This window comes from Musca autumnalis, unplaced genomic scaffold, assembly GCF_047663935.1.
Source record: "Musca autumnalis isolate F117 unplaced genomic scaffold, ASM4766393v1 scaffold_4, whole genome shotgun sequence".
NCBI classification, from domain to species: domain Eukaryota; kingdom Metazoa; phylum Arthropoda; class Insecta; order Diptera; family Muscidae; genus Musca; species Musca autumnalis.
In genome coordinates, this window is record NW_027411977.1 from 40223213 (window position 1) to 40250249 (window position 27037).

The following is a 27037-nucleotide window of genomic DNA, read 5'->3' on the forward strand; positions in this document are numbered from 1 at the left end:
ATGATCAGTGGCATTCGGTCCTTGGAAACGACCAGAGGGGCTGAGCAAATTGATAGATCTACGTTTTGCACGTTCAATGAGGATGCCCTACCAGACTTAGTGGAGAGTGTCAGAGATCGCCAGACGTAACCATCTTGTCACCTGGTCTGACAAATGACGTCACCTGGCAATCCGTAGTGTCTCTTGGATCAGACCATCTCCCCATAATTATCTACATCAGCAGACTGCCAGATTTCATCACCTCTGAACGCCGTACTTTTATCAATCATGGGAAAGATAATAGGCCTAGTTTCAGAGAGTTCACTAATCACCGCTTCAGAGATCTGCAAAGCCTTCTGATGTTCCGAGACATCATCACTGCTGTAGCCGCTCGCCATATACCTACTGGTCGAATAACCAAACTTCTCAGCAGTGGCGACGGGATTGGCAAATGAGTCAGAGTCAAGAAACTGACACTGGAAGTTAACAGGTTGGTCGGCGAGCATAAGCTGAACAAGTGGTTAAATCATTTGAAGGGTAGCAAATGATTGGAGCCGGAGTAAATGAAAACGATTAAGTCACTCTCGAACCCTGGAAAGATGGAAGATAAGCACTGAGTCAAGTTTGGCGACGTTACACAGACTGATCCGAAGTACGCTAGATATTTCAATCGGCAGTTTGTCGAGCACCCGGGAGTGACAGGGTGGAGAAAAGAGTGCTACTTAGCCATATATATCTTCCTGTCGAGGTGTCTGCGCTTAAACCCACTTTAAGACCACTTTTCGGGTTGTGTAGAAATTTTAATAGAGAAAAGCTGGTAGCCTCAGGCTACGACTGTGCAACAAAAACAATAAGAAGTAAAATGTATCAGTCGGCTTTGCCGACAGAGATATACCCTCAGCCTATGTGAAATGAAAATTTCATCCAAGGACAGATCGAATGTATGTATTCAGGGTCTTTTCAGATGTTTAAGGCTCTTTTTGGACATTTGAACTTGCCGACAAAAATGTTGATTAGGATTATAGTTCAAAAGTATTGCGGAGGAGGTACTTAAAGGAATGGACCGACTTAGTTCATTATGGATATCGCGCACACTAGCCATTTCAGTCGGTCATCGTATAACTTTTGGGTCAGAATACCAGGAAGTATGGACTTGTCCACGGAAAACATAATATCGCTGAGAACAGGACCACAATGAACTGCATCGGTATACATTTCCAAAGGATATTCGAACAGATCCTAAACTGCACTTAGACACAAATGTTGAACTTTTGTGCGGGAGGTAGCCTAAGGAGAGGCCATTTTAGAAGCTAAATTAAATTTGGACAAAATATTAGGAGATCCAATGTTTGGACCAAATTGGTTGCCCTGTTCAAGAGATATCGTGCATACCATTTAAGTGACATTTTTAAATATTTGGGGGGAAGTACAGGAAGTTTTTGCCAATCTGCGAACTGAAACTAAGTTTGGACACTTTTGGCCTGTTTTCTTAAGAAGTGTGGACTTGCCCCTGAAAAAGCATTTACCATCGTAATTGAGGCAGCGAATGCAAGTTGCTTCAACAGAAATCAATCAAATTGTGGACCGGTATTGCCCATCTTCGAACTGAAACTAAGTTTGGACAAAATATGACGAAAAACCATATTTTGGACCAAATCGGTTGACCAGTTCCAGAGTTATCGTGCTCTCCAGCCACTACATATGGTGCCATAGGGGGGTTTTAACGCCTTTCGCGCTGTTTTCTCAAGAAGTATGCCCCTATAAAAACTTTTACCGTCGTAATTGAGGCAGAGAATGCAAGTTGCTTCAACAAAAATCAAAGTGATTCGAGAGCAGATCTTAAAGTGAACTTATCCGAAATTTTGTGTGGGAGGTTTCCGAAGGAGTGGACAAATATAGTCCATATTCGAATCTGATTAATATCTGGTAGACATATTGAGATGCGTAAAGTATGGACCAAATGGGTTACTCCCATGAAGAGTTATCGTGCGCACAAATTTTCCGAACATTTTTGAACTTTTGTTGGGGAGGTGCCTGAAGGTGTGGACCGATATGGCTTATTTTCGAACTTAAACTAAGTTTGGACAAAATAACACGAAGACCAAATTTTGGACCGAATCGGCACATCCGTCCGAGAGTTATCTTGAGCTCCGAGCACTACCATAGGGTTTTTTGCACCTTTCAGGTTTTTTGCTCAGGAAGTGTCGATTGCCCCTGATGAAACTTGTACCGTATAAGGGACAGTGAATACAAGTTGTTACAACAAATATCAAAGCGATTCGAGAGCAGGTCCTTAACTGACCTTTTTCGAAGGTAGTTCGGTCAAAAAAGGTAGCTAAAACCCTCAAAATATCGAAAATCTGGAGGTTGCGTTATATGGGGGCTATACCGAGACATGGACCTATGTTGACAATTTTTGGTGGAGATATTTTGTGACCTCTGGGAACCCCAAACGTCAAATTACAGGTAGTTCGGTAAAAAATGTTGCTAAAACCCTCAAAGTATAAAAAATTGCGAGGTACCGTTATATGGGGGATATTCCGAATCATAGACCTATATTAATAATTTTTGGTGATGATGTTTTGTGACCACTGGGAACCTCAAATGTTGAATTACAGATATTTCGGCCGAAAATTGGGAGGTACCGTTATATGGGGTTATACCAGTAGTTTCGTGGCCACCGAGAACCTCAAATACCGAAAATCGGGAGGTACCGTTATGTGGGGACTATACCCAAACATGAATCTACTTTTATGGCTTTTGGTGGAGATATTTGGTGACCTCTGGGAACCTCAAGCGTCAAATTACAGGTAGTTCGGTCAAAAAAGGTTGCTGAAACCCTCAAAATACCGAAGATCTGTTGGTTGCGTTATATGGGGGATATATGTACCGAGACATAAGTTCCCACAACATCCCCAAAGGGACAAGGGAGACTTCTCTCATATCAACGAGTGCACGCCAATTCATATTGGCTCAATGATATGGGACCTACTTTTTGTTGCCAAGTCCGAACGGCGTGTCTTACGACGCCACTTTTTTGGTAGACCTTCTGAGTGCAAGGCGGTCGTGCTAACCATTGCACCAGGGTGTCCCCCAGAAAAAAGAAAAAACCCTCAAAATACCGAAAATTGGGAGGTACCGTTATATGGGGGCTACACCAAAACGTCGGCCGATATACCCTATCTTTGAACTTGACACGAAGGAGTGGAGCCATATGAAGAAATCAAAGCGATTCGAGAGCAGGTCTTAATTTGAACATTTGCGAAATTTTATGTAGAACGTACCCGAAGTAGTTAACCGATATAGTGCATATTCGAACCTGATCTAGGTCTGGTATATATTTTACGACGTTTAACGTATGGACAAATAGGTTTTTGCCTTCGAGAGTTATTGTGCGCACAATTTTAGTGAACAGTTTTGAACTTTTATAATGGAGGTATCCGAAGGAATGGACCGTGCGCTCCAGCCAGATAGACAGGCATATGGGCGGATTTGTCTGAACGGAATTGTTTGTTTTAGCCGTTAATATGCACAAGTTCATACATTCGTGCAAGAGACACTAATGTTGGAGAAAAAAAGTGCAAAGTCCTCACCCTAATCGTTATACCTACACCATTATCTGGCGAAGGTACTACAAGTTGGTTTTGCCTCAAAAGTTTGTAACCTATCGAAGCAATGGTCTAGACCTATCTTTATATAAATCAAAATTAATAAATGTCTCCTGGAGCCGCTATTTATTTACATAGTACTACATTAAGGTGGTTTTAAAAATGGATGTAGGATTTTTATTAGGCTGAACTTCCGTAAAGTTTTTAGTTTTCTAAGATTTTAAGATTGCCAAAGTCTGAGCACAATCGGAATATGTTAATACGTGTCACTGGGGCCTCAATGTTTCCATTGGCCCTATATACATATAGCTAAAATAAAAATCCGAGCCGATTTTCACAATTATTTGTAGGATTAGTTTTTTAGCCACAACAAAGAAGTGGTAAAATGGTTTCATCAATTGGGCAACAAATGTTGTCTGTAGAGCGATTTCGTGAAATTTCACCTTTGGCCGCATACAAATTACTATGGAAACATCGAGGCCCCGTGGCTTGTGTTAACATATCCCGATTTAACTCAAACTTCAACAGTCTTTAAATCTAACAAAACTAAATGCAATACGGGGGTGTCGCCTAAGAAAATTCGACATCGATTTTTCCCCTTTGACTTAAAACAACCTTAGTAGCACATTCTTACATACCGTAAATTATCGGAGAACACCCTTTTATAAGAAAAATAACTGCGAAGGAGTGAAAGTCCTAAAAATAACCTTAAGAGTATATGATTTTATAAACAAGATGACAATCCATAAATATTACATTTGGCCATTAGTAAGGGAACTGCACACACACACATACATTCAAGAATTAAGAAAAATCTGAATTATATATTTATTTGTATATCATATTTCCAACACACACACCCACACTAAATTAGTTACACCACCTCACCATCTTCTATACTTATAAAAGAGTTCAGTAATGATGACTCACTGACTCACTGATTCACTGACTCACTGACTGACTGATAATCAACGCCCAGACTAAACGGCTAAAGCTAGAATCTTCAAATTTTGGGTGAGGGTCACTCTTGGTCCGAAGGTGTCAGATAAGGCTGGATTTTTGGAAATTCGAACTAAAACTGTACTAAAAGTACTAAAAGGTACTAAATATGGTACCCTTTGTATTAGGCAAACGCGAAGAGCTAGAATTCTGAAATTTGGAATGAGGTTCACTGATGGTGAGTTAGAAAGGTGTACCAAATGGTTTTTGGAAATTCGAACTATAAGTGTACGAAAAGTACTAAAAGTTACTAAATTTAGTACTATTTGGTATTACGTGAACGGATAGAGCTAAAATCTTGAAATTTGGAATGCAAATCAAGGTTAGGAAGATGAGTTGATACAAGGAGGTGGTTTTGAAAATGTGCACTCATGTGTACGAATAGTACTAAATGGTACTAAATTTGGTAGAATTTGAATTAGGGCGAACCGATAAAGTTGGAATTCTGAAATTTGTGAATAACTATTACTGTTGGAGTGTAGGTTAGAGATATGGAGGTAGTTTTCGAAGTTCGTACATATGGGTACGAAAGGTACTAAATAGTACCAAATAAGGTGCAATTTGGATTTGGGGGAACGGATGGAGCTGGAATCCTGAAATTTAGAATTAGGATTACTGTCGGGGTGTGGGATAGAAGTATTTTGGAAATTCGTACTTTTGGGTACGAAAAGTACTAAATGGTACCAAATTTGGTACAATATGAATTTAAGTGATCGGATAGAGCTGGAATAGTGAAATTTGGAATTAAGATTACTATTGGAGTGTGGGATTGGGATACTTTAGGAAATTCGTACTTATGGCAACGAAAAATACTAAATGGTACCACATTTTGTACAGTTTGGATTTGGGTGATCAGATACATTTGGAATCCTGAAATTCGAAAGTAAGATTACTTTTGGAGTGTTGGATAAAAGTAGGTTTGGAAATTCGGACCTATGGGAACAAAAAGTACTAAATGGTACTAAATTTGGTTCAATTTGGAATACGGTGATTTGATGCAGCTGTAATTCTGAAATTTGGAATTAAGATTACTGTTCGCGTGTAGGATTGAGGTAGTTGTGGATATTGGTACTCTTGGGTACGAATAGCACTTAAATAGTACCAAATTTGGTACAATTTGGATTTGGGTGAACGGATATAGCTGAAATTCCGAGATTTGGAATAAGGAGTACTATTGGAGTGTGGATAGATAAAGTTTTGGAAATTTTTAGTTATGGGTTGGAAAAGTACTAAATAGTACTAAATTTGGTACAATTTAGATTTCAATGATGGGATACATTTGGAATCGTGAAATTCGGAATTAAAATTGTTGTTGGAGTGTTGATAGAGGTAGGTTTGGAAATTCGTACTTTGGATACGAAGAGTACTAAATGGTACCAAATTTGGATTTGAGTTATCGGATGTATCTGGAATTCTGAAATTCGGAATTAAGCTTATTGTTTGAACATAGCACTGAGGTAGTTTTGAAAATTTGTTCTTATGTGTACGAAAAGTACTAAATGGTACCAAATCTGGTACAATTTGGATTTGGGTGAACGGTGAACTGGAATCCAGAGATTCGGAATAAGGATTACTGTTGGTGTGTAGGATTGATGAAGTTTTTGAAATTTTTAGTTTTATGGGTACGAAAAGTACTAAATGGTACCAAATTTTAATTTATGTGATCGGATACATTTAGAATCCTGAAATTCGGAATTACGATTACTGATGGAGTGTTGAAAGAGGAAGGTTTGGAAGTACGTACTTTGGATACGAAAAGTACTAAATGGTATCAAATTTGGTACAATTTGGATTACTGTGATCGGATGCAGCTGTAATCCTGAAATTTGGAATTAAGATTACTGTTGTTGGATTGTAGGATTGAGGTAGTTGTAGAAATTCGTACTCATGGGTACGAAAGTACTAAATGGTACCAAATTTGGTACAGTTTGCATTTGGGTGAACGGATATAGCTGGAAACCCGAGATTTGGAATAAGGAGTACTGTTTGAGTGTAGGATTGATAAAGTTTTCGAAATTTGTAGTTATGGGTAGGAAAAGTACTAAATATTACTAAATTTGGTACAATTTGGATTTCAGTGATAGGATACATTTGGTTGGAATCGTGAAATTCGGAATTAAAATTGATGTTGAAGTGTTGATAGAGGTAGGTTTAGAAATTCGTACTATGGATACGAATAGTACTAAATGGAACTAAATTTGGATTTGAGTTATCGTTTGAACATAGCACTGAGGTAGTTTTGAAAATTTGTAGTTATGGGAACGAAAAGTACTAAATGGTACTAAATTTGGTACAATTTGGTTTTAGCGAACGGATAGAGTTGGAATCAAGAAATTTGGAATTAAGATTATTGTTGGAGTGTAGGATTGAGATATAGAAGTAGTTTTTGAAATTCGTACTTATGAGTGCGAAAAGTACTAAATTTGGTACAATTTGGATTTGAGCAAACGGCTAGAGCTGGAATCTTGAAGTTTGGAATAAAGATTACTGTTGGGGTGTAGGATTGATGAAGTTTTGGAAATTCCTACTTATATGTACGAAAAGTACTAAACGGTACTAAATTTGGTACAACTTGGATTTGAGCGAACGGATAGAGCTGGAATCAAGAAATTTGGAATTAATATTACTGTTGGAGTGTAGGATTGAGATATGCTACAACTTGGATTTGAGCGAACGGTTAGAGCTGGAATCTTGAATTTTGGAGTTAATATTACTGTTGGGGTTAGTTTTGGAAATGCGTACTTAGTTTTAGAAATGCGTACTTATGCTTACAAAAAGTACTACATTTTGTACAATTAGGATTTAGGTGAAATTATAACGCTCGAATCCTAAAATGTGGAATTAGGTACACTTAGGGGTACGAAATGGTTCCATGTATGGTACAATTTTGTATTGGATGAACGGATAGATCTGGATTCGTGAGATTTGGAATTAAGATTATTGTTATCATTTGCTTATAACGTCCGATTTAAGAAATATGTGCCATAATTATACGTAAAAAGTTGCAAATGGCACAGGATTTGGTACAATTTGTTATTGTGTAATGGGAATTTTGAAATAATAGGAGGAGGTTCGTATGTATATATTTACATGTAAAGTACTAAATAGTTCTATAATTGGGGGAACAGATAGAGCTAGAAATGAGGATGGCGGTTGTTGGGTTAGGCCGTATTTGCGCTGAGAACATTAATTAAAATATCTCAAAAAATGTGGATTGCTCTTGATGTGTAGGCGTGACAAAAATCGAACTAAAGTGGTACGTATTAGTACACAAAATGTTTCCACCATTCTATATTATATATTGTTTATTTGTTTTAAATATTTAACGCATACGAAGTAGCGGGCACTTTGCTAGTACTCTATATTTTCCCATGGCGTAGCATAGCGCCACATTGTCTACTGCGTAGATAAGCAAACAACCAGGAAACACCACCATGACCATAAGCCATAAGTAAGACAAATGTTGGGTCATTTAATAAAATTACAGCCTAAAAACGCAAAAAACAAGAACATGGACAGCCAACCACAACTACAAGTTGTAGGAACAAATTCTTGATTACATTGTCGTTGTATGGACTAGGAAAAACTAGATAAAAAATACCACAAAAATTAAGTTCAAGACATTTGTCTTTCCGAGAGAAAAAAATAAGAAAAAACATTGTCATTGGTATGGTGGGTGGTTCAATGTGGAAGGATAATACCCATTGTTGTTGGTCCTCCCCTTCTTGTGCTCTTCTCACACCAACCAGCCAGTAATGACAGATGTGTAACACAGCCTCACCATTAATACTAATTTAATGTTCTGTAAAGTTTATTTTAAACTATATATAGGATCAACATATGTTTTCCCGGCCTAATCCTAGGCAATTTTGTTGGATAGATATTTATATACTTTGCTTAAGTATTCCAATTAATCTAAACACAAGTTTCCTCGTGTAGCTCCTTTTGTGGTTTGAGTTTGGAAATTTGAAAAATTTCTTTTTGAATACTACATACCTTCTTGTGGATAGTTGTTGTTGGATTTTAAATGGATGATGAAGATTATGTTGTTAGTTTGTTTAGGTCTGAAAAGAGAAGAAAATAATGTATTGAAGATTGTAAATATGTCAATGTTTATCTAATATGTTAATTTATTATTATAAAATATGTTGATATAAAAGGAAATAATGTTTATATTAAAATTTGAAAATATAATCATTTCATTTGATTGTTATGAAGTAAGGAAGAATATGTAGAAGAATTGTGGGAAACATACTGCAAAAACCATAGAGATAGAGTTATGATTTTTTTCTAAAATGTAAAAGTAGGAGGGTTGGCGTTTTTTGTTTGGGATGACGACTTCTATTTTGTTTTTCAAAATAGTCAGGCTTAATCCCATAGTCGTTGTTTTAATATTTTATTAAAACAACTTTAATTTATTAGTGGGAAAAAATTGGCGATGTTTACCAAGGGGTAAGGCAGGGAATACTATAGTTTCAGATCTCGCCACAGATCTTCATCAGTTCCCTTATTTCTTGTTTTTCAACAAGAAACTTTTTATACCCAAGTGTCAATTGCTAGCTCAAATAGATACGTGCGCAAAGAAACACTCTGATCGTCCAGCAGTGTTGTTTTGGTGACAATGCCAACTCATATGACGAGCATTTAAATCTCCAAAAATGAAGAAGTCATTTGTACCGCCTGTTAAGTTTTTTATATCATTAATAAAATGTGCCGTGTATTTTGGACAGTAGGCTGAAGTAAGCCTGACTGGTCGTTTGTTTATTTGCACCATTATAGAAAGGTTCTCTATAGAATGAGTAGGGATTTTAGGCAATTTTTGATGAGGAATTGTGTTTTTTATTGCGATGAGAACACCTCCACCATGCCGTAGCCTGTCTTCTCGGTATATTGTGTAATTTCGAAGTTTCATTTTGTGGTTTGCTTTTAGAAAAGTTTCATTGAGGAGCAAAATATCTATTTTTCTTTCATTTATTTTGTGCATACATATGAAAAATAAAGTCAATTCAAATTCAGTTTTCCAAATTATCGATTGTGTGTTAATTCTCTCTTCGCCGACAAATTGGTGACCCTCGACGCTGTATATTTTTCAAGCAGCCTAATTCGTGCCTCAAATCTCAACAATGACAAACAAATCAGGAACAGGGACTGGTGTATATCAACAGAATGCAATCCCATCTGTTAGTTCGATGCAACATGCCATTAAAATTCCACGATTTTGGAGAGAAAAATCCGTCTCTTTGGTTTGTCCAGGTGGAAGCACAATTTGCTTTGAGTGGAATTGATTCCGATCAGAAAAAGTACTACATAATAATCGCCGAATTGGATACAGAATTGATGACTCATGTAAGTGACATCGTTTTGAATCCGCCTGAAGATGTATATACACAATTGAAAAAACGAAAAGTGCATTAAGCAACTTCTCAATAATCTGGAAATTGGTGAGTATCCTGCTCCGGGAAATGAAAAATCTTGCTAATGGTAGTGGCAACGACGATTTCCTGCATACAATGTGGATGCAACGACTGCCGGCACATACACAAGCAATCTTGTCTACATCGTCTTGAAGCAATTGCAAATATGGCTGACAAAATCGCAGACGTATCAACACCTAACGGCATTTCAAGTGTTGCAGTCGGAAACATCATTCGATCTTTCAGCGATGTCTAAACAGATTGAAGCCCTTACTGCAGCGGTTCAGCAGTTGCACGAAAACCAGTCAAGACAAACTTCTAGAAGAAGGTCTCGAAGCAACGGACGTACCAACTCACGCACATCAGGTATATGTTATTATCATCGTCGTTTCGACCAGAGAGCAAATAAATGCCGACAACCAAGCACGTTCAAAAGCAACCAACAACCGGGAAACCAATAAGCCGGTCACTAGAGGCGAGCAGTGATTGGGCTAGCAAAACTAATAAATTTCTAGGAAAAAATTTCCTTATTGACACAGGTGTTGACATTTCCGTGGATCATAAGAAAGGCAACAGTCGTCCCGACGAATATTCTCTTTTTGCTGCAAATGGTACATCAATAAAAACCTATGGAACAACGGTAATGTCTCCTTCATTTGATTTCCGAAGATCATTTCAATGGAAATTTGTGTATGCTTATGTGTCTCATCCTATCATCGGAGTCGATTTTTTGACACATTGTGGTTTACTCGTGGATATGAAACAATGCAAGCTCATTGATACTGAAACTGGAATCAATATAAAAGGAGAAATGAAATCAATTTCAGGCTATGTGCAAATTAAGACTATGGTAAATAATTGCAAGTATCATGATTTACTATCTCAATTTCCAGACATAACGAACATATCGAGAAAAGTGAAAAAGGTTCCGCATGGCGTATATCATTTCATCAAAACAAAAGGCGCCCCTGTTTCGGCAAAGCCTCGTCGACTTCCTCCTCATAAACTAGCGATTGCAAAGCAAGAATTCCAGTATATGATGGACCAAGGAATTTGCCACATTTGAAACAGCTCTTGGGCAAGTTCGCTACACATGGCCCCAAAAAAGAATGGCGAATGGCAACCCTGTGGCGACAACCGTCTTTTGAACGCACAGACAGTCCCGGATAAAGACCATCTGGCACATACATATTAACGATTTTGCGCACTGCCTTCGAGGAAAGAACATTTTCTCAACAATTGATCTGGTACGTGCTTATAATCAAATTCCAATTGCCCCGGGAGATGTCCAAAAGACCGCTATCATCACGCCCTTTGGACTCTTCGAGTTCGATTACATGACATTTGGGTTATGTAATGCGAGACAAACATTTCAAAGGTTCATGCATGAAGTGTTACGCGATCTGGAGTTTTGCTTCCCATACCTCCATGACATTTTGGTGGCATCCGAAAACGAAGAACAGCATTTACAATTATTCAATACAATTATTCTGGAAGAATACGGCCTTGTAATTAATCTGTCAAAGTGCAAGTTTGGTCAACAATCAGTTTCATTTCTTGGACAACTTGTCGAACCTGAAGGTATACGCCCACTACCGGAAAAAGTTGAAGCAATAGCCAACTATCCCCAGCCTAAAACCGTCCAAGAACTCCGTTCTATCGTAGATTTATTCCTGGAGCTACAGTCAAACAACTTCCACTAATAGCATGCCAAAAGGGAAACAAGAAAAACGACAAAACTCCTATAGTCTGGACAGAAGAGGTCAAAAGCAGTTTTGAAAAATGTAAGTCCGATATATCCAATGCTTTTATCACATCCTTGTGAAGACTTGCCGATCTGCGGCATGGTCGACGCTTCTGATGTGGCCATTGGTGGAGTTCTGCAGCAGCAGACAGCTAATGGCTGGATGACTCTAAGTTTTTATTCAAAGAAAATTTCGCATACGCAGAAGAAATACGGCACATATGATCGTGAACTACTTGCTGCTTATTCAGTGGTCAAGTATTACCGCCACATGCTTGAAGGCTGCAAATTTATAATCTTCACCGATCACAAGCCTTTAACGTTTGCTTTCAAACAGAATCCCGATAAGGCTACACCTCGACAGTTTCGTCAACTACATTATTTGTCTCAATTTTCCACCGACATACGTCATATCAGCGGAGCGGATAACGTTGTCGCAGACGCACTTTCACGCATTTCCACAATCTCAATGCTAACGTCGATTGATTATTATGAATTGGCTTAATCTCAGAAGTCTGACACTGATTTACAGTCAATATTAAACAATATCGAAATTGGTTTAGATATCACCCGAAACTCAGCCTCTTTACTGTGATATTTCAACGGAAATTGCTCGACCTTTTATCCCATCAAATATGCGAAAATGTGTTTTTGTCTCATTGCACAATATGTCACATGGTGGAGTAATAGCCTCGACGAAACTAATACAACAGCGCTTCGCATGGCCAAACATGAAGAAAGATATTAAAATGTGGACTCAACAATGTCTGTCGTGTCAACGTTCCAAGATCCATAGGCACACACAGTGAAATTGGTTCGTATCCTGTTACTGATCAACGTTTTCATCATGGAAATATTGATATTGTCGGTCCTCTACCACTAATCAAAGGTTATACTTACCTTCTAACTTGCATTGATCGATTTACACGGTGGCCCGAAGCAATACCGATGGAAGACATGCGAGCATCTACAGTTGATGAAGCTCTTTATCGCGGCTGGATTTCACGTTTTGGCGTTACAGCAAAAATATCAAGCGACATGAGTCACAACTTTTTACTGAATTGGCTCGTATCCTTGGAACGACTCGCATCAGAACTACCTCATATCATCCCTGCTTTAATGGAATGATAGAGCGGTATTATCGATCTTTGAAAACTGCCATAATGAGCCATCAATCACAAAATTGGATGGACGTTTTGCCAACCGTAATGCTGGGTCTCAGAGCTAGCATTTGTGAAGATACTAATACATCTCCGTTTGAACTAAAACTACCTGTTATTTTACATTTGAGGTTCCCTGCAATCACGAAATTTTTCCATCAAACATTGTCAACATAGGTCCACGTTTTGGTATAGTCCCCATACAAGGGTACCTCTCGATTTTTGGTATTTTGAAGATTTTAGCTAAAATTTTTAACCAAACTATCTGTAATTTGACATTTGAGGTTCCCAGTGGTCACAAATCGTCTACATCACAAATTGTCAACATATCTCCATGTTTTGGTATAGCCCCCATATAACGGTACGTCTCCATTTTGGGTATTTGGAGAATTTTAGCTATATTTTTTGACCGAACTACCTGTAATTTGATATTTGAGATTGACAAAACTTCTCCAAGATAAATTGTCAGCATATGTCCATGTTTGGTATATAATACTTATAGCGATGACTCCTGATTTTAGACGTTTTGAGGAATTTAGCTACATTTGTTGACCGAACTGTCTGTAATTTAACATTTGAGCTTCCCAGTGGTTACAAAACTTCACCACCAAAAATTGTTAACATATGTTCATTTAAAGGTAACGCCCGATGGAAACCATTTTCTGACCTAATTTATCATTTGCGGTATCCGTCGTTGAAAAATTTCTCAACCTAAAATTTTTTACATGGAATCTGCTGTTTATTTCCGAGTCCGGACGTGTTCGGCTTGTCTTCACACACCTCTTTTTATAGAGATGTTTTCATAGGTAAGATACTCAGAAAATGTCGCCAACATCACGCTACCACTGTTGCAAATTTGATGTTGTCTGGCCTGGGAATCGCACATCGGTGGCAGCCTGATTAACTCTCCTAAATTTATTCTCAGTTAATATTGAATGGGAGGGGAAAAGAAAGAGCATTTTTCATTAATAAGTATAAGTATTTTGCGGTGGCTACCTGTTAGGGATGATTTTTTGCAGAAAAGTGTAAAAGTGTAATTATTAAAATATGGATTGCTCAGTCTCTCCCTCTGATGCTGAAAACGACCTGATGAAGCATCAGAAATTACGGATTGTTGCACTTCTATTGTAACCAGCATCAGGATTGTTGAATCTGCTAAGGGTGGACTGTATCTTGTATTATCCGTTTATTTTTTCTGGCTCAATGGCCGATTTTAGGCGACCCTCACTACCTTCGTTTTTGGGCTAGTGTCGGCCAGGATTTCTATAAGATGGTCCTTTATCGACATACAAAGATTTAGTTTGATCTATGCACTCTTGCCGTGATTATCCTCTTCGAAAGTTGTAAACATCACAAGTAAATTCCATTTTTTTATAAAGTGATTTTTTCTATTCGCTGTAAACAACCCAACACAACGTATGTCAAAATGTCCTGAACACGCTTAGGCTAAAAACTGTCAAACTTTCAAAAAAAAAAGTCAAATGCCTGTGTTAAAATAATGAGTTAGTATGTCGATTTGTAATGAGTTTTTCTGGATTTCTTTGATATTTCATAAATATATCCTTATCCCCTTAGGATTTCTTTTTTAATAACGATAGCAAAGAAGCTGTGTACCTTTACAGCATTGGGGGAATTGTCATAGATGCGACAACAGTGCCATTTAATGAACTCTTTTGTTTACATTCATTGTTTACACTCGTACATATGTACATACGTGTGCGTCAATAGTTTGGTATTGGTCGAAAAATTAATAACCCAAATTTCAAACTCCGATATGCAGAATGCAATTGCACATTTGTTTATTCTCATCTGCCACATCTACATGTATGAGTGTATTTTTTTGCCCCAACATTAGCCATCACATTAATGCAGGCACATGTGCTCGTCGTGGTACAAGCAACCAAAAACAACATTCCGCTGCAGTTTAGCTCTTGTATGATGCATTAATTGAAGTCATTGTAAGCTTCGTCAAATGAAATATTAAATGCAATCAACAATGCAATGCAATACTTGAATCCTTGGTCTTTGGTGCTATAGCTTGGTTATGTTGCATTTATGCAATATCATTGCACATACTCGTACTAGTTCACATACACTTTCGTGTATATGCTGCAAACAGTTATGTTGCATTGCCTTGCATTATGTGGCATTTATGTTTCAGTTTTATTTTCTGTTTTGACTGCATTCGTTATTGTTGTTGCAAGTAGCTCCGACCACTGCTGCCTGTTGTTTGGCATTTAATCATACACACACATATTGCATGATGTTTGCAAAAATTATTCAAGAAACATTTTAACAGGGTGTTGCGGATTTTAAAAACTTTAAAACATAAATTAAACATTTTTCAATTTGTTATGAACTAATACGGAACGTTGCATTAAGGGGTTATGGTCATCCGATCTTCATATGTTTTTGTGGAATCCATTATACATGTAAAAAGCTTGTACTTAAGCGAAATTTTTTTAACAATTTTTTGACGAATTTATGGCGAATATACTTATTTACTACTTACTTAACTGGCCCATTACAGAACATTTGTTCCATAGACCGAACTAAGAAAAGATCTCCAATTCTCTCTGTTTTTCGCTTCGCTTTCTGGAATACCGCGCCTTTTCATATCTTCATCCACTTGTATGCTCCATCGAAGCTTAGGCCTGCCAATTCTGCGTTCACGACAAGCGGTTCATATTTATACGCCTTTTTAGCGGGTTCATCATCGCTCATTCGTATGATATGGCCTAGCCAACGCAATTGTTGCATCTCGATACGTTTAACTATATTCATGTCTTTGTATAGCTGATATATGTAGCTCGTAGTTCATACGACGTCGATATTCACCGTCAACTCAAATCATGCGGTAGATCTTTCGAAGAATTTTCCTATCAAACACACCAAGCACTGCCTTATCTGCTTGCGCAAGTACCCATGCTTCGGAGCCATACATTAGCACGGGTAGTATCAGCGTTTTGTATAGTGTTATTTTTGTTTGACGAGATGTGGCTTTGTTTTTAAATTGCTTCCTTAAACCATACTATCAGCTGTTGGCCAATACAATTCTTCTTCTTATTTCACAACTGATGTCCTTTGTTGTGTTTACGGCAGTGTCGAGGTAGACGAAGTCTTTAACTACCTCAAAATTATAGGTACCAACTTCCACAGTTGGTCCGAGCTCTATGGACGCTTTGTGCGTCGACACCATCAGTTTGGTCTTTTCGCCGTTTACCGCCAGACCCACTTTGGCAGATTCTCCTTCAACCTTCATAAAGGTATCGGGTACTTCGTTTACTGATCGTCCCATGATGTCTATATCATCAGCAGAAGAAAGTAACATATGGCTATTGTTGTAGATTGTGCCACTTCTTTTGACGTTTGCCTCTCGAATAATGTTTTCCATCAGGATGTTAAAGAGATCACACGAAAGGCTGTCTCCTTGCCTGAAACCTCTTTTGGTACTGAACTGTTCGGAGAGGTTCTTTCCGTTCCAATCGTCGGGTACGCGTTCTTCCTGTCAGATGGTGCTAACTAGCTAATGCATACACCTTATCAGCGCATCGCCTCCGGTTTTAAACAGATCGGCTGGTAAGCCATCAGCTCCTGCTGCTTTATTATTCTTCAGCCGGTTGATTGCTATTTTTACTTCATCTTGGTCGGGTGGTATACATTCTATACCATCTTCTGTGATTGGATCTGTGGTATCATCGTCTTCGCTACTATTGGATACCAGCAGATTGGAAAAATGTTCCTTCCATATCCTGAGCACGCTATCTGTATCTGTTACCAGATTACATTGCTGGTCTCTACAGGAGGATGTGTCTGTACCAAAGCCATCTGTTTGATGTTTCACTCTCTGGTAGAATTTTCGGACTTCATTCTGGCTGCTGTACATCTCGATTTTTTCACACTCCCGCTTTTCCATTTCTAACTTTTTCATGCGGAAAATACGCTTTTCTTCTCTCCTTTTCTCTCGATATCTCTCTCGTGCACTACGCGTTGCTACTGATTGTAAAGTAGCTCTATATGCCGCATTTTTCTCTTCGGTAGCAGCACGACACTCCTGGTCATACCATGAGTTCCTTTGTGGAGGTCTCTGGTATCTAAGTATGGATTTTGCGGCTGTTTGCATGGAGTGGGCAATATTTTGCCATTGTGTTGTTATGTTATCGGGGCAAGGAGTGCTCTCATTAAGCAATTGGGCTAGTCGAGTGGAATATGCTGTGGCTATCTGTTGTGTTTGCAGCCTATCGATGCTCGCGCTTTATTTGCAACGTTTAGACGGGTACGTACCTTTGCTGCAACAAGGTAGTGGTCCGAATCAATGTTTGCGCCTCGGAACGATCGTACATCCAACACGCTCGATGAATGTCTTCCATTTATCACAACATGATCAATATGATTACTTGTTCTTTGATGTGGAGACAGCCAGGTTTCCTTATGAATATCGAGATGATTAAATCTGGTACTGATAACTGTCATGTTTTTTTCAGCTGCAAAGTCTATCAGCCTCATACCATTGTCAGATTTTTCACTGTTGAGACTGAAATTCCCGAATGTTGGGCCAAAGATATTCTCCTTTCCAATTTTGGCATTAAAATCGCCTAGTATAATTTTAATGACATGGGCAGGGCAACGGTCATAAGTTTCTTCTAAGCGTTCGTAAAATATATCTTTGGTCTGTTCGTCCTTTTCTTCAGTGGGAGCATGAGCGCAAATAAAGCTGATGTTGAAGAATTTAACTTTTATTCGAATTGCAGCAAGGCTTTCATTCACTGGGGTGAAGCTGGATACCAGATGTTTTAGTCTCCGACTAACTACCAATCCGCAAACGAACTCATGCTTTACGTCATGATAACTATAATACAGTGCGTCACCTTTAGGTGTTGTTGTGACGCCTTTCCCAATTCATCGTATTTCCTGTATGGCAGTAATATCGGCCTTGTACTTTTCAAGTACGTCTGCCAATGCGAAGACTGCACCTACTCTATAAAGAGTGCGAACATGTAGATTCGCAGATCATGGTCCCTAAAACGTTTGCGGGGTTCGTCAACTTTAGAGGGGTTTGTTTTTCTTTTCTTTCGTTTTTTCATAGTAGGCTGTTTTTTCTAGGGGAGGGTTACTAACCCGACACCCAAACCCAAGTTTTTAACGTTCTTATGGCACATGTTAGCTCACTACCTTTAACGGGTGTTAAAGGCAGTTCCCCAGGTGACACCATGGGGAGGTCAGTGTCCACTTGAGATGAAAGAGGGACCAAGAAAAATCCTGAGCTTTGAAATGTTAAAACCGGTCAGGACCGTTCCTTGGTATCTTATATCCCCTAGGTTACCTATGGCGAAAATTCTATCCATTTTTTACTTAAAATTACTCTCTGTAATAGAGGGTAATAAATGAAGTTGAGCCAATGGGGGAATACTCCACGCAAGCAATCGACAATAACAAACAAAACAAACTAAAAACAGCGGAGGCAAGCGCAAATGGAGCTTTGTTAAAAACAAAAAAAAAAAACAAAATTCCAATAACAACCTCACAGGCAACTGTGTTGGTGTTCTTTTCAACTCACAGAATTCGACGAATTCTTAGTTGATGCGTGCTGACTTGTTGCAGAATATTTTGATTTTGGTGTTTCTTTGGAAAAGCCGAAAAGTGAGTGTGATTCTCATTCATATGGGAATACTAGACACTTAAAGAGTTGGGTTTTTCACTAAAAAGGCATCATTTCAAAAAATGAGAAGCCAATTGATAATTCCCTTCGCCGGGATGAAATCATGATATTGGTAGCGATCAGTAAAATTTTGCAACACTGTCAGTTCGTTTTGAAAAACATTACTCTCTGTAATAGAGGGTAATAAATGAAGTTGAGCCAATGGGGGAATACTCCACTCAAGCAATCAAAATTAAAATCGAAATTTTGACTTTGACAGTTCACAATTTTTTTTATATATTTTTGTTACATACCACCCTAATAAATTTGCTGCTACTTATGAATTATCCAAAAATGGTGTGGGGAAACAGAATTGAACGTAAAATGTATTCTTGGTTGTGTCCCCCATTCACTGGATGAAATTAAACTTGACTTCCACAGGAATTATAAACAGATGTTTCATAAGCAGATAGTTTGTTTGGGTAAATCATATGAGTAACTGGATTTTTAAGGAGTATGGCTTCTTTATTTATAGTCCGGTCAAAATAGACATGCGTATAAGGGGGAAATAGCAAAAATTCCCACAAAGCTGAATTTTGGTGGAGAGCTAGGGTTAGCCATTAGAAGCAACGTCCTAAAAGTCCCCATAGATCCCATGTGTGCAAAACAAGTTATTCGGGGTCAAAGGTCATTTTTGGAGGCATTATTCAGTTTTTTTAATTTTTCTCAAAAACGGTAAGACTTAGCAAAAGCCGGCTAAAGTAAAAGTTGTAGATTCAATAATTTTCTACAAGAGTGGTCTTCATGATACTTAAAAAATACTTACCATTTTCGAGATATCGCGATCTAAAGGTCAAATAAAAAATTAGCCGCGTAAGTACATTATGAGACGAACCGGTTAAAGTATCGACACTATGTGGTAGATACTTCCGTAAGCTTTCAGACGATATCCACTTTGCAGGAATCGGTTCAGTAGATCCGGGTCTAACCCGGTTTTTAAATTTGGCCTTTCGGGTCGAATAACCGGCGAACCGGATCCGCAACTGTTGAAAATTATACATTTCCGTAATCAGCGCAACAAACCTTACCTTCGGACAAAACTTGAAAAAAAAAATCGGAGAGTTTTCGTTGGGGTCGTTCCCGTTGGGCTTTCGATTACACATGTGGGTAAATGGGCTATTTTTGCATAAAATGACTCTAACATTGAATAACTCTACTAAACAAGCTCCGATTTTGTTGGAATTTTTTTTAGAAGATAGCTATAATCTCGCTCTTCAAGAAAATATATATATTTTTGGGGGACAGACCCGATTACTTCGCTTATTTTAGCCGGTTCGTCTGAATATGTGCATATTTCCCTTATAAGTGCATAAAAATCATGTGTTTTTTAGACCAGCTATATCTCAAGTATGGTTCCTTCTAGGAAAAAATTATAAAGGTCAAACTTATAGATAATTTTTCTGTCTACAATATTTACTTTAGTCACTTTTTGATTAGACCAACCGTTATCAAAAAATAAATCCGAAAACCAAAAAACCCTTAAAATTTGACCTTTGACCCCGAATAATTTTTTTTGCACACATGGGATCGATGGGGACTTTTAGGACGTTGCTTCTAATGGCAAAATCTAGCTCTCCACCAAAATTCAGCTTTGTGGGAATTTTTGCTATTTCAATGTCTATTTTGACCGGACTATTATAGCGCAAGAGTGCGTTACTTAGGTGATTAAAAATATGCAGACACTGTACTGAACGTTTTTAGCATACCTTAAAAGGGCTGTAAATATAGCTTCCCAGGTGACACCATAAAAACTATGGAAAACCTCATTGAAGGCGTTGACATAGTAAGCCACTCTTAGACAATACTTTACCATGAAAAGAGTTAGTAAAAAAGAATCAGTCGGTTTTTAAAATTTAGCTTATTTTTCAATTTTAATATTGTAATGAAATTATAATAAATAAGAAAAATACCCCCAGCCCTCCAGACCGAGAACAGATCCTGGATGAAAAAAATACATTTTCGTAAGATTTTTAGAGCTTCAGAGAGCATGGTCGGTCGTAGACTTAGTAGCGGATATTTGAACCTGAAGGTGTGGGCCGATATGAACCATCTTCCAAATTAGTAATAGTTTGGACTTGATAATACGATGCTTTAAGTTTGGACTACATTGGTTTATTCGTTCTAGGGTTCTCGTGTGCTCCAGTCAGGCAGAAAGGCAATGGTAGTGTGGGTTCGAATTTTCGGCTTTCCTTTTTAACTTGCAAAAAATCTTCGGTCATGAGCTCGACTCCAACGAGAAATTAATTGAACATTAATATTCAAATTAAAGGGGTCGTTACGCTGAAGATGAGTGTATAAAAATTACGAATAGTTGATAATTCTTGTTCATGGGTCTTTTCCAAGTGATCTTGCGTTTAGTAGACCTTGTTATCTTGATCACAACAATATATAGTTTTTCGCTGGGAAATCCTCACTTCCTGAGATATTTGTCTTGACTTAGATATTCGTCTTGACTTTTTGCACCATTACGTTGTTTAGTGACACACATCGAATTGGTCTGATAATTGTATCATAAATAGTCGTTGTTATTCTGATCTCTACGTTATATAGGTTTTCGGGGAATGTCCATACCTACGTGGACAATATGAGTATAATTTTAAAGCTTATGTTAACATGGCCGACGTTTGCTCCTTAAAGAAAATTCAAAATTTCTGGCCGATACCGGCCATTTGCAAGCAACTTAAATTTTAAAAGAATATGTTGTCTGAAGTCTAAATCCCCTCGTCGAAAGTCGGCTACATAATGATAACTTACAATTTTCAATTCCAAAAAGTCAATACCGATAGAAGTTTGAGAGCCTGATTTAAATATAAGTTTGCAATAGCAATGACTAAATTTATTTTTTTATATTATTTCAGATATGCTAATGCTTTATATTTCTCATAAGATAAGTCATACCCCATTAAAATAATTGCACCATCTCCAATTACATTTTCGTTAATTTTCACAAATATTTTCATAATTTTTACAAATTTCTTTTAACCCAAAATTGTTTATTTTCGCTGAAACTGTAAATATATCCCAAACGATATCCTTCGCCGACCATTTTAACCTCATGCACATTGCTTTATACTTGGTCAACTGTCACCTACAATGGTATTGAAGTTGAAGTCATCGCTTTTTCCATCTCCTTTACACCGTGTTATTCATTTTAATTGGAATATTGGCCTTAATTTTGTGGATAGCTTGCCAACATGATTCAGTGTGTGGTAGGATAGTCAGGTAGGTGGTCAGGCATATATTTTGTGTCGTTTACATTTTTACACATCATTTGCTTGTGTCCTCGATTAAATTAAACGACAGCAAAAGCATACCGTTATGCAAATGAACGAAAAACTTGGAGGCCAAATTCCACTATTGGAATTTTTGTGTTCCAAAAATGTGAAAAATGAGGTTATTATTGATGAAATACATTCGTTTTGTTTGATTGGAATGCTGGTAATTTTACTTGCAAATATATTTTTAAAAACATGTTTCTTTTGCGTAATATAACATTGCAGAACATTGCATTCTGGGATGCATAAATATATGAAAAAGCCTCTTCTGGCACCAACTAAATTGACTGCTGGGTACGATAATTTACGAATTGTGTAACCGATTTCAACGTTATAATCGTTATATATTTCAATCGATCATCAAGGTTCATGAATGTCTATATTGGACAGCTCCTTCCTCCTTTATTTTTTATCTTACTGGTAATGCATAAAGGGTGTGACGTAACGCCAACGGCCCTGATCGACTTTAACATGACAAATCCCAGGACTTATCTTGGTCTCTCTTTCATTTCAAGTGGCACTGGCCTCTCCGTGGAGTCACCCAAGGAGCTGCCTTTAACACAAGTTTAATGTAGTGAGCTAAAATGTGCCGCGGGTTCACTCATAAGAACGTTAAAAATTTGGGTTGGGCGTTGGGATTGTATCTGGAATGTTTGCACTCTTTATAGAGAAGGTGTAGTTTACGCATAGACAGATGTACTTGAAAATACAAGGCTGACATGACGGACATACAGGAAATACGATGGATTGGGAAAGACGTCAAAACTACACCTACAAATGATGCACTGTATTCACTCGCCACAGTAAAACATCTGACAATGGAATAACGCTGATAGAATTCACATGGGCAGAAAACATGGTAGTTAACAGTACCAGATTTATGCATTTCGATATTCATAAGGGCACCTGGCTGTCTCCAGACCAGAAAACAAGAAATCAAATTGATGACGTTGTGATAGATGGAAGACGTTTATCGAGCGTGTTCGATGAACGATCGTTCCGAGGAGGATCGATTTGGATCACCACCTTGTTGGAGCAAAGGTACCTAACCAAGTAAAAAGTTTGTTGGAGCAAAGGCACCTAACCAAGTAAACATAGGAAATAAAGTACGAACAGACACAATTCCGAAGTTGAACATCGGTGAGCTGCGGTCCCAGCAGATAGTCACATCGGATTCCACTCTACTAGCCCCGATGCTTAATGAACATACTCCTCGTATCGATAATATCAGCACAGTGATAAAGTATTGCCCACTCCATTCAAGTGGCCGCAAAATCTGTGATTGGATATTGGAGACCTCCATCAGATATTAGAGACGCTGCTATCGAAGAGAAGAATGCGGCATAAAGGGCTAATCTAAAATAAGTAGCAAAGCTTAGCGCACGAGAGTGTTATCTAGAGAAAAGGAGAGAGGAGAAATGTCTTTTCTACAGGAAAAGATAGAAATTAACAAGTAAGAACAGCTTTAAGTTTGGCCGGGTCGAACTTTTTATACCCTCCACCACGAGTTGTATTGAAGTAAAATGAAACAATTAGTTTTCTTTCGTTTATGAAGAAGACTAAATACAAAATTTTAGCAATTTCGGTAAAACAATGTGGCTAAAATCTTTAAAATATCGAAAATCAAGAGGTACGCTTCTGAGGGGGATATAGGAAGACTTGGACCTATATTGATAATTCTCTTCTGGAATATTTTGTAACCCCATGGACGACTACATAAAAAATTTCAGTCATTTCTGTGGGATATTGACGTCACAACCTTACGAAAATCGGTAGGTAACGGGGCTATATCGAAACGTGGACTTATACCGACGAATTTCAGTTGGAAAGGTTTTTACCTACAACGTAAACTAAATATAAAATTTCAGCCATTTCGCTGGCATGTTGCGACCCTAACCTTCAAAAAATCGAAAATTGGGAGGTGTCATTCTATGGGGACTATATGAGGGTGAGGACCTATACCTATAAATTTCATGTGAAAAGTATTATACGCCCAACGAAGACTAAATACCAAATTTCAGCCATTTCGGTGATTTGTTGTGGTTACGACATTCAAAATACCGAAAATCGGAAGATACCGTTCTATGGGGGCTATATTAAGGCGTAGACCTGTACCGATAAATTTCTGGGGGAAACTTTTTATACCCCCAACGAAGACCTAATACCAAATTTCAGCCATTTCGGAGAAATATTAAGGCCACAACGTTCAAAATACGGAAGTTTGAGAGGTACCGTCAAAATTCAAGAGGAAAGTTTTATACTCCCAACGAAGACTTAGTACCAAATTTCAGCCATTTCGTGGTAATAATGAGGCTAAAACCTTCAAAATACTGAAAATCGGGTGGTACCGTTCTATGGGGGCTATATTAAAACATTGACCGATATAGCCCATTTCCAATACCAAATGTCCGAGGAGTAATAGAAACTTCTATACCAAATTACAAAGCTCTATCTTAAATTGCGAGCTGTATCTTGATTTCAAGAGATGAACGGACAGACAGACGGACGTGGTTATATCGTCTTAGAATTTTGCCCTGATCAAGATTATATAAACTGTATAGGGTCTCCGATGAATATTTCGATGTGTTACAAACGGAATGACAAATTTAATTATACCCTCCATATTATGGTGGAAGGTATAAAAAGAAGTTAAAAAGTATCAGTCGGCTTTGCCTGTGTGAATTGAAACTATCATCTATGGACAAGTAGAAGGTATTTAGGGTCTTTTCAAAATTTTGTGGCACTTTTTGGACATTTGAACTTGCCGAAAAAATGTGGATTAGGATAAAAGATCAGTCGGCCTTGTCGAGAGAGATATACCCTCAGACTATGTGAATTGAAACTTTCATCTACGGACAGATCGAATGTATTTAGGGTCTTTTCAACATGTTGTGGCCCTTTTTGGACATTTGAACTTGCCAAAAAAAATGTGGATTAGGATTAAAGATCAAATGTGTTACGGAGGAGGTACTTAAGGGAATGGACCGACATAATCCATTATGGAAGTGGATATTATTTTGGGAGTCATATCTTTGCGATAGATATCGCGCACACTAGTCATTTCAATGGGTCTTCGTATAACTTTTGGACCAGTGTGCCAGGAAGTATGGACTTGTCCAGGGAATACATAATATCGCCGTAAACAGGACCACAACGAATAGCATCGGTACACATTTTCAAAGGATCTTCGAACAGACCCTAAACAGAAGACCGATATGGGCCATTTTAGAAGTTAAACTAAATGTGGACAAAATATTAGAAGATCCAAAGTTTGGACCAAATTGGTTTCCCCGTTCAAGAAATATCGTGCATACCATTTGAGTGGCATTTTTTAAATATTGGGGGGAAGTACCGAAAGTTGTGGACCGGTATTGTCCATCTTCGAACTGAAACTAAGTTTGGACAAAATATGACAAAGTCAAATTTTGGACCAAATCGGTTGATCAGTTGGAGAGTTATCGTGCTCTCCAGGCACTAAATAGGGATTTTTACGCCTGTCGGGCTGTTTTCTTAAGAAGTATGGACTTGCCCCTGAAAAAACGTTTACCGTCCTAATTGAGGCAGCGAATGCAAGTTGGTTCAACAAAACTCAAAGTGATTCGAGAGCATGTCTTGAAGTGAACTTATTGGAATTTTTGTGTGAGAGGTACCCGAAGAAATGGACAAAAATAGTCCATATTCGAACCTGATCTATATCTGGTAGATATATTAGGATGTGTAAAGTATGGACCAAATGGGTCGCACCCTTCAAGAGTTATCGTGCGCACAATTTTTCCCAACATTTTTGAACTTTTGTGGGGCAGGTACCTGAAGGAGCGGACCGATAGGGTTTATATTCGAAATTAAACTAAGTTTGAACAAAATATGACTAAGGACAAATTTTGGACCAAATCGGTAGATCAGTTCGAAAGTTATGGTGCTCTCCAGTCACTACATATGGTTCCATAGGGGTTTTTTACACCTTTAAGGCTATTTTCTCAGGAAGAAGGGATTTTCCCCTGATGATACATGTACCGTCGTATGGGGAACAGTGGATACAAGGTGTTACAACAAAATCAAAGCGAGTCGGGAACAGGTCCTAAACTGAACTTTTCCGAAAATCTGTGTGGGGGGTACCGGAAGGAGTATACCGATTGATGGCATATTGGATCCTCATCTAAGTCTGGTAGAAATTTTACGATGTGCATAGTACGGACCACAATACTGTAAACACAAGACCAAGTTGATGGTGTCGACTCGCTATGCGCCCATAGAACTCGGACCAACTGTGGAAGTTGATTCCTATAATTTTGACGGAGTTAAAGATTTCGTTGACCTGACTTAAGTAAGCAGTTTAAAAAATACATCTCGACATACAAAAACTCTTTACAAAAGCTGATACTACATGGGCACTTTCGCAAACTGATGAGAGAAAAATTCTTAGTGTGACATTCGGGCCAATATGAATGGAGGCGAATAAATAGGTATAAGTAGGTAATATAAAAGGTAACGTGTTTACATTACGTTGTAATTGATTATTCGGTTCATGTTTCTTTCTCATTTTTGTTGGGAGGAGTGGTGGAGTTGCCAGAGTAAATTTGTAGGAGTTTGGACGTTTACAAGTACACCACTACCCATTATCGGAGGTGAGAATATAAGTACAACGCTGTATTACAGACCACAAAGACTACTGTACTAAGAATATGGATTAACTGCGTTTTGGGCCAGACGACATTTCCTTCCGCTGGAAAAAATATGATCTTGCAATTGTAATTGTATCAACCAGTCATTTAGAAATACATATATGGACTTGCACATGAATCAAGTCCACAATGATAGACTACTTTTGTAGAACATATCAAACCGATGCAAAAATGTTTAAACTTTTGAGGAGGAGCTGGCCAAAGGATGTATCCATGAGAAATAAATATTCGTTTACTTGCCTTTTTATCATTTCGTATTTTTACTTTTCCTTTCCATGGAAGCTTTATTGAAGGAGAAAATAAATTTTAAATATTTTTAATTCCACAAAAAACCTTCGGTGGCATAAAAACAAACTTAGCTTTACTTTGCATTTCCTCAGCTAATGAGTAGTTGCCTTGTTGTTCTTTCATCCACCAAAAGCAAAAAAAGGAACTTATGCCAAAAAAATATCTACTTAAAAGTGATAAGGTTAACCTT

General features: G+C 38.0%; 1 protein-coding gene across 2 annotated transcripts in view; it reads right to left on the minus strand.

Moving 5' to 3' along the window:
• Positions 1-27037, minus strand: part of LOC141400824 (uncharacterized) — a 531740-nt gene that overhangs the window by 184385 nt on the left and 320318 nt on the right. The window contains exon 3 of one of the 2 annotated variants that reach the window (XM_073980393.1): positions 8583-8650. The exons of the other annotated variant lie outside the window; for it this stretch is intronic. The gene's annotated coding sequence lies outside the window, so the exon portion shown is untranslated. The remainder of the gene's footprint in view (positions 1-8582; positions 8651-27037) is intronic. 2 annotated transcript variants of the gene reach the window in all.